Genomic DNA, 16712 nt, shown 5'->3' on the forward strand with positions numbered 1-16712 from the left:
ACATAGCTTTTGTATTTTTTTTCTCTTTTAAATAAATCAGTGACCATGTGAATACAGAAGAAGATTTCAAAGTTAATCCCCCCATTTTCAGAGGTTTTAAAAGTAATTGGACAGTTGATTATTGTATGATTATTAGTCCTATGCACATGTGAGTCTGTTTCCTGATTATTCCATAACAGATTCAATAAATAAAAGACTTGGAGTGTTTCTAGGTTTTTAGCTTGTGTTTTATAGCTTTTGATTACAAAAACTTTATGAGTGCATTCTTAAAAGAGAAGAATTACAGCTCAGGGCTCTGGGCAGCTCAGTAACTCAGTAAAGACCCCAGAAGACAGTTAATGTGGATGATGACAGAATTATTTCCATGGTTAATAAAACCAACTTTACAACATCCATTTCTTTAAGTCTAAACACTCTTTCGGATTCATTTACAGGCCCAGTTTTCTTCCCTGCTGGGTGAAGCATTGCCTTCAGAGAATCTCAGAAACATAAATGATAAATAAAAGAAACTTTCTACATTGAAATGAATGAATGAATTCTCTTTCTTTCTTTCTAACCAGGCTGAATCAGCAGGTACAGTAGTGAAGATCAAGAACGCCCTTCGTCACATTCATGCTGCGATGTAAAGTCACACTTCTGCATCTTATGTTGCAGGAACTTTTACAGTGGCAGTTTCTCCAAACTTCCAGCAGATAAAGTCACCTCAGCTGTTGATAAGCTGACTTCTCTCACCTCGAGGGAATACTGACATCCGAGTGTGTGATCAGGCTCAGAGTTCTAATATTTGACAGTTTTGGAAATGTTTTGGCTGCGAGCAGCCCGAAGAAAGCAGAACTGCCACAGATAAGCAGCTGAATACACTGCCACATCTCAGCTGGCTTCGGCAGCGTGGTGAAGATGGTGTTATTTGTACCCTTGTGTGCAAACACTTCATGTTCTAAAACGGGAAAAAAGGAACTTGAAACTTGCACAAGCATGAAAAGCTTGTCTGTGGTGCTGTATGAGTATCACATACTAAGTCAGTTAATGTCAGCTGCATATGTACATAACCACTTTTTGCATTAAGTACATTGTCAGAGTACTAGCGATCTAAATGATAAGCTATTTATCCCCCAGCGTTTACTTTTAGAGCTCATCAGGGGTTTTAATGATAGTTCAATATTAATATTTAAGTTGACACAAGTAACACTGTCACAATGTTTGCCTTTTTTATTTAATATCTATTGAATAAAAAGCAGCTGAATCAGTTTGGTACAAAAGTCTATTTTCTCTCCAATCCCCTACCCTGCAGCTTTTCCTGTGCTCCACTCTCACATCCCCCTTGCCAGCCTGTGATCACCCTGTGATCTCGCTTGACTCCTGTTCCTGCAAATATAGCCAGTCTCCCAGTAGTGCTGCTCTGTGGCAGCTCATCCACACATTACAAATGTGTTTGACCCTCTGTGTAGCCTTAAACAACACCCTTCAATTGTATCACTGTGGCATTTTTACCAATGCAAATGCTTTAGTCTTAGTTTGTTCCTGTTTCAAGCTCCTTTTATACTGTAGTGTTTTCAAGGTAGCAGCTTGTTAGTACATATACACACAGTGTGGAGGAGAGAGAGTGCTACATGTTTTCCTTTTGGGAATTGATGGTATTGTGGTGTTTTCACATGAGTAAGTATGCTAGAAAAACGTACAACTAAAATAGCTCAGGTGGTAGAAAAAAACAAGAATTACTTGTTTCATAAATTAAATTGTGTGATAACAACGTGAACAATGCAGAAACACCTCTAACATTTCCCTGAATGTACCACTGGCACCAGCTTTAACAGAAACTCTACAACTCTTACTACTGTTTAAACAAGGCTGTACTATGACAACACATAATTGGCCTCAGTTTGCCTGTTTTAACAATATAAAGTGCAAGTTGTAGTACCAGATTAAGCTCATGAAAATGTTACTGACCTTTTCTTCTCCCTCATGTTTTATTCTGAAACGAAAACTTTAATTCAATAAAACAGACAAGGTCGATTCTCCCCTTCTACACAGCACAGTACTGCACTGACCTGTCATATCCTCTCATACCACTCCTGACACACACACACACACACACACACACACACACACACACACACACACACACAGTCTCGCGGACACAAAAAGTCTCTTCTAACCTCTCATGTGTTCCACTCACTCTACAGACATGCAGCCTTTGTTTCAAGGTTAAATTGTCCCTGGACAGTGGGTAACAGGAGGCAACAAGAAAACATTTGCTTTCCCACTTAATATTTTCTGCTTTCCTTCACTTTTGCTATTTTTGTCATTTATGCAGACTATCCCATTTCAGTCAGTTTCTGCATTTACAACTTTTTCCATGCGCACTTAATACAAAAGGTCTTTATATCATCTAATTATAGCAAATAGTATTTTCCTAAAAAATAAGTGTTACTATTGAGAGTAATATATATAATTTAAGGGGTCATCCATTGAAGCAAAATACTTCCACAAATTCCAGATGTTTCTGCATTCATGGTTTATAGCAAAAGGCCTACAGATGTCATGCGCTGAACTACAAAAACTACCATAGGTCAGTTTTGGCATGCTACTATGTTCAAGGACAAAAACAGTGAACATTTGAAAAGGCAGACATCTAGGCACTGCTTCAAAGCAGATAACTACTGTTAGTAGTTATGTTTCCAATATATAACAAGTTCACTGTGTTAGCAAGCACTGGACATTGGGGTAGAGTATTGCATTGCAAGGTTTTGCTCACAGCAACAGAGTCCTGGTTTCATGGACTAGTTGGGGCCTTTCTGTGTGGAGTTTGCATGTTCTCCTGTGCCTGCGTGGGTTCACACTCGGCTATAGGAAAAGGAAAAGGCATTCTTCTACATTATTTGAACTCATCCTCTGTGTCTGTACACAATAGCATAGCAATACATCTGTGAAAACAGATAAATACAGTAATACACTTTAAAAATTACCTCTCCTAAATGTAAAACTGCAAATGTCATTATTAATCATGCAAGACAAACAATGTTTAACTTCAAATGCATGTGAACAGTTATGAAGGAGGACTTGCTTCATGGTGCTCATAATCATTAGGAAATGAAAAATCATCACTGGTCACAGGAACTTTTAGAAAAAAAGAAAGGTGAAAAAACCTGACAGTGCTTGTAAAGCCTGACTTTCACGGCTACTGCATCTGTTAAAACAACAGCAGGCGTTTCAGCAGGTGCAGTTCTCCATCCCATAACCACGCTGGACAAATGACAATAAAGTTTCCACAGAAGATTCTTTTTTTTATAGTTTTGGATTAGGTTTGATAAGAAAAAGGACAATCTGAGTCCTTAATAGCTGGTCATGGTGACATATGACAGGTTTGTCATAGTTGCAGCTTTGATATTTTGCTTGAAATTAATAACATTTTAATTTACATCTGCAATTTTTCTCTCATTTCAGAAAAAAAGAAGAAAAAACTATCTCGTTTTTAGTTTTAAGCTGGAGGATGAAGTGTGGTGTGTGTTGATTTATGTGTGTGTTTGTGTGCTCAGCGGCACAGCCAGATGACACTTCCTCCTCGTTAACCTCTTAGTTTTCAGCTTCCCACCAAGCGAAGTGTAAGAACGATGGCGAAGAGGAGAGGAAGAGAAAGATGGACGAGTGATGTTCCCTTTCCCATTACTGCTCTGTTCATTTGAGCCCTGGAGGGAAAACAAAAGAGACACCGAGCTGTAATAGACACTGTACATTTCTGGACAGACGAGTGGAGTCTGAATATTATTAGTCTGTGTCTACCTACAGGAAAGAAACATTAGAAAGCAGGAGTGATATTACAATCCTCACACACTTCATGCACAGAGTGTGCTCTCAGGAAGGCGTGGGAATTTATAGTTTTTTATATTATGCTGATTTAGTTTGATCTAAATCTCCTGCGGGTGAACAATTAATAACATTTTCTTCACATCTCTGGTTTTGCATAATGATGCATGACTTGAATAAAGATAAAACTTCACATGGTAGATGATGGCTCAAAAGATAGAGACTCTCCGACTGGCTCGACACGTGGCTTTTGATAGACACCGATGTTCATTTAGCGCAGATTGCTTTTCATAAAAAAGGATATGGAAGGTGTTTCATGTCAGTCACTGGAGAAGACGGCACCTTTAAAGCTGCAGTTCTGAGGGTCAGACAGTTTCAATCGTCTGATTATTTTTAGAGGCAATTATGCCCTTGTATTTGTCTCTGTTTATAGTAAGTAGAGCTATTCTGCGTTAGACTTTCATGGCCTTGTCAAGGTATAAATTAATAAAGGCTCAGGAGTAAAAGCTGTTTACAAAGAGACTAAAGGGTATTCATCAGAAATATTTCAAAACATATGATTGGTTATGATAAAAGGTTACATGGACATGTGAGATGTTGAAATTGTGCATGAACATTAAGAAAGAAGCAGTTATCTGTAATCTGTCTTCTTCTTAGATCATCATTCAGTTCTTTAAACCTTCCCAATGCTCTGATTACTGGTCAATCCAGTGAGTGTTGTCAAATAAAAGCCTTTTACTACTAGCTGTAGTCAATCATGACCACAAATGAGAAGTTAACAGACGTTTACCTTGTTAAGATAGAACCTTCAGCACAGCTTATTAAGGTATAAGTGAATGTATGTATACTTTTGAGCCTGTGTGGGCTAGAGAACATGCTAAATAAATTCAAATATGAACGAACGATTTAAAGAAATCATTAGAAGCCCAACATTACAATGGCATCCACGTCCGTGACGAGCATATGTACACTTCTGACCACAGTTGTACCTGCAATCGCACCTTAGTGTAGCATACTTTAATTTAAAGGCACTGATTTAAATTCTTTCCCTGGAGGATCAGCCTTACCTTAACCTCAATTACTAACCTTAACCTTAACAATTAAGACAGAAATCACTTTACATCTGCTGAACGCTGGGGTAAAACTCAAATGAGGACATCAATTTTGGTCCCTAATTAGACGCACTCTCCCCCAGTCAGTTGCTCAAAATTACCCCAGAAAGCACACACAGAGAGACAAGTGAAATGTCCAGGTATATCAAGGGGAAACCTCCACTGGGCAGAGTTTAGTTTGACTTTCATTTTCAAGCTATTGCATACACCCATTTTTTTCTCTCTTTTCGTGAGGTTGTAGGGCATGAGAGATGGGAAGGGATGTAGAGCGTGAAGACATAAGTGGGTTTGGAAGTCACATTGACAAGCTACAAACCTCAGAGATGTTCATTACCTCCCCTGCTCCTGTCTAGATGCTCCTAGAAACACAAACCGTCCCTCCTGTATGTACGCATGCTTGTGTTTCACAGATTCAGCCATTATATGATCCTTCTGTGAGTCTGCCTTGAAAGTGAAGCATGTGACATATTTCTTGCAACAAACGTTTTTACATCAATTAGAAGCAGATGTTCTTGATCAACTTAATCTGGAACGTGGTTCAGGTGGACTATTCTGTGTTAAGAGTTACTGAATCTTTTCATCAAAATCTAATATTTTTACTGTGGTAGATAAAAGTCAATCAAATGTTTCATGTAGGTGGTCACAATAGTTTTCACCTTTTTAAGAAGGTATATGTTTTTTTTGCTGTTCATTGCAGAAGGGGAATGGGTATTAGGATATTAAAGGCATTTGATTTTTCTAGTGAATAGTCTGGTAAAACGTCTTTCCTATCTAGGAGTCACATCCACTTATTGCTTATTGTTTGTGATTGGAAACTTAACAGAAATGATAAAGCTGCAGTTTTGAAACCCAAAACAATGAGCCAAAGGAGACTAAATTGCTCTGCAGAGTGGGACGAACCCTGTGTTTTGTAATTTTCCCCAACAGACAGGTCAAGACAAACAGACACAGATATACCAGCAGCACCTAATATGATTACAGTGTTTAATGCTGCACTGCAATTACTCCCTTACTGTGTGAGCTTTTGTAACAGATGAATACATCAGGGTTTATTTAAACGCAAGCAAGGCGAACGTCTCTCACATCAGAAATGAAATCGGCAGGAATAAATAAGTAAACAAGAACAGCCGGCTCTGTGTTGATGAGAAACGTGTGCTCACTGGGTATTAATCGATAGCAGCAGTTTTCATCTTCGATCCGGCATTGTTTAACAAGAGGAGGACAGCAGAATGATTTCTGATTGTTCTTTCTAAAACTTTGTGTCCCAGTTTGGCATTCGGTCTAATTAAATTGTGAGCATTTTTCTCTTTTTCTTCTTCTTCTTTAATTTAATTTGAATTTTGTTTAAATTTTCTTCTATTTGTTTGTGTTTTGCCTGCTTTGACCCATTTAACAGCTGCCTCCCTCCTGCTTTCTCGTGTTGTTCGGTCACTGTTGTCACAGTTTTGTTATATCAGGTGAGGGTTTCATGGCATAAGGTGACAACAGGCAGGTAAAGATGAATGGAGCCCTGACTGGGCTCTGTGGGCTAATCTGGCATTTTGCGCATGGATCACTGGCAGAGCTAATTCAGGCATAAACAGATTCAAAAGCACACAAAGAAAGTAATGAAGCGTAGCTGGCCAGACAGCGCAGACAGAGTCCCTGCACATCTGAACTCAGACAGGCACACATGTGCCAACACATATACACCAGCTGAGAGACACAGACTCACATTAGAGATATAAAAAGGCTGGCAAGTTTGCAGCTCTTCACTGGGGCATGCGTATGCTCGCCTGTCAGTGCTTCAGGGAGAACTGACCAAGTGTGTACATCTGTCTCGACCTCGGGCTCATCTCTTACTTGTCTTCTTTCCACCTTTTCTCCTTTCCTTTAGCTCCTTTTTCAGTTTCCTTTTCATCATTTTCTATCTCGTCTTCTTTCATTTCTTACCACACACACTTTATCTTCTTTTCTCCTTTCCTGTTGTTGTGCAGCTCATCCCTTGTTTATCCCCATATCTTTTCATCCTTTGCCTATATACACTAACCTTTCTTATAAATTTTTTGGCACTTTAAATCCTTGTCCTCTATTTTCACACTTCTCTTTTCTGTTCCATTACACTTCTCCTCCTGTCCTCCAATTTCATTTTTGGTATCCGCTGTCTTTTTCCCGATCCTGCTTTCTTTTCCATTCCCATTCTCTCATTATGTCCAAAACAGTGAGTCTGGTTTGATCTCTGGCTGATGGTGATTCCTCTCCGTGAGCGCTGACAGGTAGGATAGGCTTCATATCCTCGGCTCGGCGCCCAGATGACTCAAGAAGGGGGCTTCTTAAAGTGCAATGTTCCTTCCTCCGTAAATGAATGTGCTCAGATACATGGAGAGTGAAAATGAAATAGGGAAGTGCAGGCGCAGACAGGAAAGCAGGTACAAAGGAAACATGTACAAGCGTGTTTGCCTGCATGCATGCAAGTGTTAGAGAGCGAGGGGCATAAAAGCAAAATTACAGCAGTCAGTAATTTCTGTTACCGCTGAATCAAATTTACTACAAGGTATGCAGATTTGTTTGGGGGGATTATTATGTCTTATTTTGTTAGAGTACATACAATCCTTGACCCTTCTAACATTATTTTCTTCCACCCGGTGTTAGTTTTAGTCTTTTTAATTAATTATTATTGTATCAGTGGCATATGTCATAGGAAATATTTAAGAACATCAGTACAGGTAATGCAATAAAAACTTTTTGAAAGTTGTAGACACCCAAAAGTCTCAAGAAATATGTCTATCAATGTCTCATCGGGCACATTGTGAAAGCATTTTTACCAAACAGATACTAAAACGAAGCACTCACAAAATTCACAAAAATCTTTCAGTTAGTTTACTTTTTTCAAAAGTCTAGTATTTATTTTTTACATTAGTTAAGTAAAATATTTGTTTTTTTCCACACGTAGTTTTAGTTTTTAGTTTAAAGGTGGTTTAAGCAGCATATGGGTGGGGCTGCTGCATAGCAACAGCTGTGTGCCTAATATCTACACTCTGTATGACATCATGAAGCTACAAATAAAGAAAAAGCTGAGTGTTTATCACAGTCTGAAACATCCAGTTTTTTATAGTATACTGAATATATGATATAACTCAGTGACTCAGTGTAACAGGAGTTACTGTTTGTCAAAAACAACTTGCTGCCCTGCTTTTGAGTAGCTCATAAATGGTGACACAATCATCTTCTTGTTTTACAATCTTTTGACTAACAGCAGAAAAAAAATGACTAGAAATACAGAGATGATGATGCGGTAGAGGGACTTAGGGTGGCTGCAGTATCAGTAAAACTGACCTGAATTAGTATGTGAGTGAGTGTGTGACACACAGACACAGAGAGAGCTGCTCAGGGAATCTGTACACAAAACCAAATCCTGATCCTCAAACAGCTGTCTAAAGGACTGCTCCAAAGTAAGGATTTGCTGTCCAAATATATTCTCAATTCTCGAAACTTAAATTGTTCCCCAAACCCAACCTCTGTTGGTCAGAGGTGGATTGTGCTGACTCAGCTCCTATCTCACCATCTCCCTTAAAGTGCAAACTTGTCGACAGTCATCTGCTCTCCTCAGCTCTGAGCACACACGCACATTCTTATGTAAGACATGACCTTCCCAAGGTTTTTCTGATAACCTCTTACGTATTGAGAGCTCTCCTGTCTGATGTCGCTGCATATTATCAGCTGGTAAAGGCTGATGTGTTAGGCATAAATCATTATGAAGGGGTAGAATTGTTGGTTTCCTGTTTGGGGAAAAGGAAGCGAGACAGAAGATATCCTAAAAAAACTAATTATATCCACTAAGATTTTTGTTGTAAATACAACTTAATTACATGTACTAAAGTAAAGTATTAATTGTTTTTTGAGTGTTTTTTTCTTCGTGTATTGATTTTGTTAACACTCAAAGCTAATCCTGTGGCCGCGCTGACTGACAGGTGTGCTGACACAGACACCTGTCGCAATACTAGGTGTCACCTTCACTAAGGGGGACTAAGGAGGTGGTTACTCCAGGGCACGATTAGCACAAAGTGTCTAGGACACAGGGAGAGTTCAGTTAGTGGCAGAGCAGGGCAGAATATCAGACGGAGGTTGTGTAGGGTTGACTGCTTACTTGTAGCAGAGGTGCAGTGAATCTTGGGGGAAGCTGTAGATCCGAGTGGGAAGCTTAGTGGCAGGATTTCCATGAGGGGAAACAGGCAGCAGGCAGGGTGAATGATACTGATAGGTCCTTTTACAGAGCGGGGTTGCAGAGGTGATTAGGGGTTCCTGCTGATGGAAAGACAGTGTGAAGGTTTGTGGTAAACTGTTGACACAGAGAGAAACTTGTTAGGCAAGAAATCTACATGAAGGAGACACAAAGGAATAGGGCCTGTGATCACTGGGAGTAGCTGATCAGGCCAGGTTTAAGAACCGCCTCCTGATTGCTGCTGACCGGTGCCAGGTGCGAGAGATCGCCTGCCTCCACCTCAGAGAAACTGCTGCCAGCCTCCAGGCACATCCACCACTCACTCAGACCGTGACACTATCTTTATTTAAGTGCAAAATCCAGCCTAAAGAGACTTCAAAATGATCACCACTGCAATTCTACAAGTGTAGGTGCAGATAGAAATGGATGCTAAATTGCTAAGGGGCTCACTGTTCATTACTGCCTTCATTACCTGTTGAAGATCCAGCTTTGGCAGCTGGGCTTGATTCGGCATCCACTCAGCTTTAACATCACTGTTCATGGCTAGCTTTAGGTTAGCATGCTGTCCGTGCAGATGTTTTCAAAGAGCCGTTGTCTTAGCAGTATACTGCGGTTGTTTCTGTCCTGGACCCAGTTTACATGTTACCACAATGCTCTTGACCTTTCACGCAAAAAAAATAAATAAAAGTAATATTCATATCTCACCATTGTCAGGAGTTTTAGACCATAGAACAGGAACATTTGATCATTTTCTTTCTAGCAGTCTTTGTAATAAATATTAACAGCATTAACAACACAAATTATATGTGATTTCTGAGTTTAGCACATTACTGAAAAAAGCGTAAAGTGATTAAGGTGACTAAAATACGAAAGTACTAAAATAACCTACTGTGTGATACAGATTGTCCATTAATTCTGTTCTCAAATTTAGGTAATTGAAGCTCTATTATTTTTTTTTAGTCTAGTACTTACTTATTAATCTGAATGTGGCACCTGCAGCTTACAAAACAAACTTTCTTCAATCTGATGACAATTTAGGATGAAATTTTGGGCTGTAGCAGAATTACAAATGTGTTGAAAGCACGTTTACTTTTTTGTGCATGCACAGTTGATAATGCTGCGGTGCATACGGTTCACCTAGTCAAAATTTCACCTTTGCAGGTGACTTACTTGGACCCCAACAACAAAGTGTTTAATAATACAGGGGACTGAATGTGAGATACACCTTTCATCTTTGCATGGCTACTTCTGCTTCTGTGGTTTCCATGTAATAAATAAACTCAGTAAAGAAGCTTCTGAGAATGTAACTGGAAGGTAACAAGTAGCAACTCTACAGCAGCTTGTTGTTTGCTTGTTGACCTTTGTGATGAACTCTATGTACTCTTACAGTGATGCATAAAGAACTTGACTTTCTTAAAAATGACAAGTTTAACTATCCAGCTAACCTTGAAAATACATTTGAAATGCATTGTGTGTAGCCAGAAGAAGAGGAAATGTTTTTACCCAAATGTGTAAGATGACATTAAGCCTCTGTGGAAGACAGCTGACTCAAAGTCTGAATCCTGAGTGGCCAACAAGGCTGTGTTCATTTCACCAACAATCACACAAATTGCCCCTGCCATCTATTGACTCATGCCTAAAAACAATTTCTATCAACAAAACATACGAGTTAGGGCGAGAGTGAGTCCATGTGATGACAGACTGTTTACGTAGTCCTGAGAAAGGTCGCTGTGTCCCTGTACCCACTGGGCTGGAATCATCGTTCCAAATTTCTAATAGTTGCCGCATCTCGGGTGATTTCCTCAGGGGTGCAAACTGAAATGGACTTTTCTCAACTCAGGATACATCATATGTTTTTCCCATTTCCTCTTGCTGGTGTGATTTTTTTTTTGATCCCTTTACACAAAAGTCATATGTTCTGGTTAGAAAATATGGGTTGCTGTTTTGTTAAATAGACTACAATGAATATATTATTAGTAATCAATCGAATAGTATGAAAGGAAATGCTGTTCATGGAAACCGCTTCTTGAGGTTTTTTTTAAAATCTAAGTCTGATATTATGATGTCGTCACGCTGCCTAGGAACCACTGTACTGACCCATTTTTCATACACAGATAATTTTATTTAAAAAATATCACTATCATTGTCACTTTCATGACAATAACATCTAATTTATATCTAAGACTGAATATTTAGATGTTATGACAACATTACATTGCTTAACAACCACCTTCTAACATATATATGTATGTATGTATTTTTATATATATATATATATATATATATATATATATATATATATATATATATATATATATATATATATATATTAGGGGTGCAACGATACACAAAATTCACGGTTCGGTTCGGTTCGATACTTTGGTGTCACGGTTCGATATTTTTTCGATACAAAAAAATGTTCATGCATTTTTAATTTGTCATTTATTAAAATTATAAATATATATTTTAACTCAAAAGTACAGTTTTTAAATTTAACCCTAACCCTTGTGCGTGTTTTTTATTTTGACAGCGAATGCGCACCTGCGGACCACTTATGTGCAGCCCTGGTTATTTAGCTCATCATATCGCAGCCACAGAAATTATTTTGTCCATGAAACCATAAAGCTGCACTTTCTTTTTGCCTCATAGTCTGATTTGTCATAACTTTTCCGTTTTGTGGTAAGCTTTTCTTTGGCTGTCACTTCTTCACCCTGACCTGTCTTATTTGGCTCAGCAGAACTGAAATGCTTTTACACACTCACTCACATAAGCTCAGCGATTCTCTGCGCGATCAACCTCTCACATGTTTAAGCTGCGGGAGATTTCACTTGTCATGTTTGCATAGTAAGCTAACGATTAATAAGACGATGTCAGAGGAATTGGTGCACAAATTATCATCACTCACAGATCAGTGCTGTCGCTCTCTATACACAGTTCGCAGGATTGCAAAGTGAAAGCAAAAAAACAAGCGCAAATTCAAACGCGACTTCAATATGTCACATATTGACAGTGGCTCACCGATGCCAATGACATAATTACCCAGCTACATTTCTGAAAGAATGCAAAAGCATTGACATATATTTTTCCTTCTTACAATAGCCCGACAAGCAGGGAAGAGAAAGATTTTGGTAGCCCGACTGAAAAAATCGCTAGCTCCAGGACATCGGGCTAGCGATATTGCAAGCCCTGTATCTGATTGAGGAATCACTCATCTTTGGAAAAGAGAGTTTATTACAGAGAAATGGCTCTTTCCAAAATAAAAGCTATACTATCCGCTTCTTCTGGGCTATATTCTCAGCAGCATAAGGAGAATCATGTGCTAACAGCTGTCTAAATGACTCGGCTAAAGTTAGTAGCATGCTTGCTTTTTTTTGTCTGCTTCCACTTGTCTTTCCACTAGGATGATGTCGGCGTAAATGTGCAGTCATATTCGTTGTGTTCCCACTAGTGCTTTCAGGTTAATCTCATTGAAATGACCTTAACGCCACAACACGGCAAATCTCCGTTAACGAGCTACCGCCGATCGCTCCGTGCATGGGGCTAGACGGCCAACACGTTAACGAGCTAACTGCGCTAACACACTAGTTCACACCAATGTAATTGAGCATTGCATGGCACATCCAACATACTGTTTTACTTTAGTCCATGACTCGCTTACCTTCAGGGTCATACGTCACATGAAAACCAAAATAATTCCAAACGCCAGATCTGAATGAGGTTCAATTTGCCTGTTGCAAGTAGAGCTTAACTTCTGTCTCGCTAGCTTGCCCTGCGCTCTTCCTTCTGACTATGCTGTCTGTGTTGAGCGCTCAGTGGATCTGGGCTGGACAGTGCAGCCTAGGCGGAGTAGTCGAACACAGATTCACTGAGCGCTCAACACAGACAGCATCGTCAGAAGGAAAATTGATAAAATAAATTACAAATGTTGTATTGTTCGATACATATGCGTACCGAACCGAAAGCACTGTATCGAACGGTTCAATATCGATACAAATATCGTTGCACCCCTAATATATATATATATATATAAATACATACATATACAAGTTTATTTGTATAGCACAATTCAACACCAAGGTGATTCAAAGTGCTTTACAGAGACGTTAAAAAAATAAAAAATAAAATAAAAAGCATGATTTAAAATTGATTAAAAAAAACAGTAGATAAAATCAGTAGTTAAAATGTAAGTTTTGAAATTTAAGCTTAAAAGTGTGGATTTGGTGTTTTATTCAAATGCAGCTGAGAATAGGTGAGTCTTCAACCTGGATTTAAATAAACTGAGTGTTTCAGCTGATCTGAGGCTTTCTGGGAGTTTGTTCCAGATATAAGGAGCATAAAAGCTTCTCCGTGTCTGGTTCTGACTCTGGGAACTGATAAAAGACCAGATCCAGATGACCTGAGGGATCTGGAAGGTTCATACTGGGTCAGGAGGTCACTGATGTATTTTGGTCCTAAACCATTCAGAGCTTTATAGACCAGCATCCGAACTTTAAAGTCTATCCTCTGACGGACAGGCAGCCAGTGTAAAGACCTCAGAGCTGGACTGATGTGGTCCACTTTTTTGGTCTTAGTGAGGACTCGAGCAGCAGAGTTCTGAATGAGCTGTAGTTGTCTGACTGAATTTTTAGGTAGACCTGTAAAGATGCTGTTACAGTAATCAAGCCTACTAAAGATGAATGCATGGACTAGTTTTTCCAGGTCCTGTTGAGACATCAGATCTTTTATCCTTGAAATATTCTTGAGGTGATAGTATGCTGACTTTGTTATTGTCTTAATGTGTTTTTCTAAGTTTAGGTCTGCATCCATCACTACACCCAAATTTCTCGCCTGGTTTGTGGTTTTTAGGTGTATAGATTGAAGTTCTCTGGTGACCTGTGATCGTTTTTCTTTGGCGCCAAAGACTATTACTTCAGTTTTGTTTTTGTTTAGCTGGAGAAAATTGTGGCACAACCAGTCATTAATTTCCTCAATGCATTCACCAAGAGCCTGTACAGGGCCTCGGTCTCCTGGTGACATTGTGATATATATTTGTGTGTCATCTGCATAGCTGTGGTAGTTTATTTTGTTGTTCTTTATAATCTGTGCCAGTGGGAGCATTCAAATGTTAAACAGAGGGGGTCCCAAGATGGAACCTTGGGGAACTCCACATGTGATACTTGTCTTCTCAGATGTGAAGTTACCTATTGATACAAAGTATTTCCTGTTTTCTAAGTATGTTTTGAACCAGTTTAGTACAATTCCTGAAAGACCTGTCCAGTTCTCCAGTCGTTTGAGTAATATGTTGTGGTCAACTGTATCAAATGCTGCACTGAGATCCAGTAAAACTAAAACTGACATTTTTCCACTGTCTGTATTCAGACATATGTCATTAAACACTTTGGTCAGAGCGGTTTCAGTGCTGTGGTTCTGTCTAAAACCTGACTGGACGTCATCATAGCAGTTATTCTGTGTTAAGACGTAATTGAGCTGTTGAGAAACTGCTTTTTCAATGATCTTACTTAAAAATAGGAGATTTGAGATCGGCCTGTAGTTGTTCATTTATGTCTTGTCAAGATTGTCCTTTTTCAGTATAGGTTTAATTACAGCAGTTTTTAGTGTTTCTGGAAACACACCTGACATTAAAGAAAAGTTGACGATCCGTAACAGGTCTGACTCCAAAGTCTTTGAGACCTTTTTGAAAAAACTTGTTGGCAGGACATCTAAACAGCAGGAGGAGGAGTTCAGTTGACCTAAGTTCACTGAATTTCTCGGAGGAACCCACCCGAGGGATTAATAAAGTTTCATCTAATCTAATCTAATCTAATCTAATCTAATCTAATCTAATCTAATCTAATCTAAGATGTCCTCCAGGTCTTTGCTGTTAATAGGGTGAAACTGTTTGATGGTGTTTAAACAGTTTTTCGATGGACACAGTACATATCCTGAATCTGCTGTTGATGTACCAATTGCTTGTCTAATTTTTTGGATTTTTTCTGTGAAGAATTTGGCAAAGTCATTGAATGAAGTTCATCTGCCACTGACACAGGAGGGTTTGTTAGCCTGTCAACTGTAGAAAATAAGACCCGAGCATTATGACTGTTTTTGGTGATGATGTCAGAGAAGTAGGAACTCCTTGCACTTGAGCTTACGCTAATGAGAAAAGAAAGAAGAAAAAAACAAACAAACACTTGTTTTTAGAGCTCTTTGATGGAGGGACGCTTTAGACCGTTGTCATGATTGTTGGTGAAACTACAGTTATGAACAGCTCTGGTGCTGTCGCTGGTAGAAAAATGGAGCCAAGGTCCAACAAGTATGAATTAAAAATAATAAACAAAAAAACAACCACCAAATGTAGGATGGAATGCAGGGAACAGACACGTTGATTTTAGAGGGAGAAAACCCAGCTAAGCTACATTTGCTGATGATCCTCTCATTTCATATCGCCTTCCATCGCATCTACTGTACAAGACAGCAGAAGGAGTGACACGCACAACATCACTAAACAAAGTATGAAAAAAAAGATAGAAACAAGCAGAGTTTTTGAGTGGATCTCAAAGAAAGGAACTCTGTTCTGTCCCATTTCCAGCTGTGAAACCATCACACACTGATGCATTAAAAGGGATCAACAGCTCTGAAAACCATCATCCCATCATTAACAACACCCTGATGGATATCTTTACTTCTTATTCTGGGCTCCTCCATCAGGAGAGCATAGGACTTTACCTCATATTAGTGGAGGAGGGAAAGACTCATAGAGGGAAAAAGATGTTGAAGATAATAAGGCTGCTCACAGCTTCTAGGTCAGGAGGCTGGGACTGGTTAATTAGAGGGCTATGGTTTGGGCTTCTGTAGCCTGCAGTGTGTGTGTGTGTGTGCATGTGTAGTTATGTGTCTTCCTGGCAGGATGTGGGGCCTCGTTCCTTGGCTGTGCCATTGGCGGCTCATGGTGAGGCTTTGTTAATTTGCTGAAGTAATCGCTGCCAAAACACCCCAGGAGCTGTCACCTTGGAAGGACAAGAGGAGAGGCGACAGTGTGTGCTTTATACTGTTGTTCACAGGATGTCAGCAGCGTGACACCTGCTAATCACAGCTGCCACTTTCATGTGAGGAAATCAAGATCTTCCACAGAGCTGATTTATTCGTCAGACAAGGTGGAGCAGAGCTTCTGTGTTTACCTCTGTGTTTCTTGGTGAGGTCGCATCTGATGATATATATAGGCTGTGTACACACAGGCCAGACCCTGATGTGCTACACTGAAATTACTCCCCAAAAAACTCATTGAGAAACTGGTGTGCCTCAGGATTGGGGCTTCTGGTCTAATAGATACTGGTGACAGTTTGGGAGGGATGAAAAATCCAGCTAATCAATAAGAAGCTGAGGAAAATGCCGTGTGAGGTGGTGACATGGTACCACACTCCCATTTTTCCACCATGTCTCCTAGAAAGTACTTATTTCTTATCTAGTACTCATTTGGGTTGGTAGGAAGTATAACTGTTGCTCAGATTATGTTTACAGGCAACAATTTTTTCTTCGTTTTTGCTCTTATGAGCAGTGGTAACAAGGAGTCTGGCGTTAATGGGGTTAATATAAACAGCAAAAGATTTTTACATCCTGCA

The sequence above is a fragment of the Astatotilapia calliptera genome, chromosome 8 (assembly GCF_964374335.1).
Source record: "Astatotilapia calliptera chromosome 8, fAstCal68.1, whole genome shotgun sequence".
NCBI classification, from domain to species: domain Eukaryota; kingdom Metazoa; phylum Chordata; class Actinopteri; order Cichliformes; family Cichlidae; genus Astatotilapia; species Astatotilapia calliptera.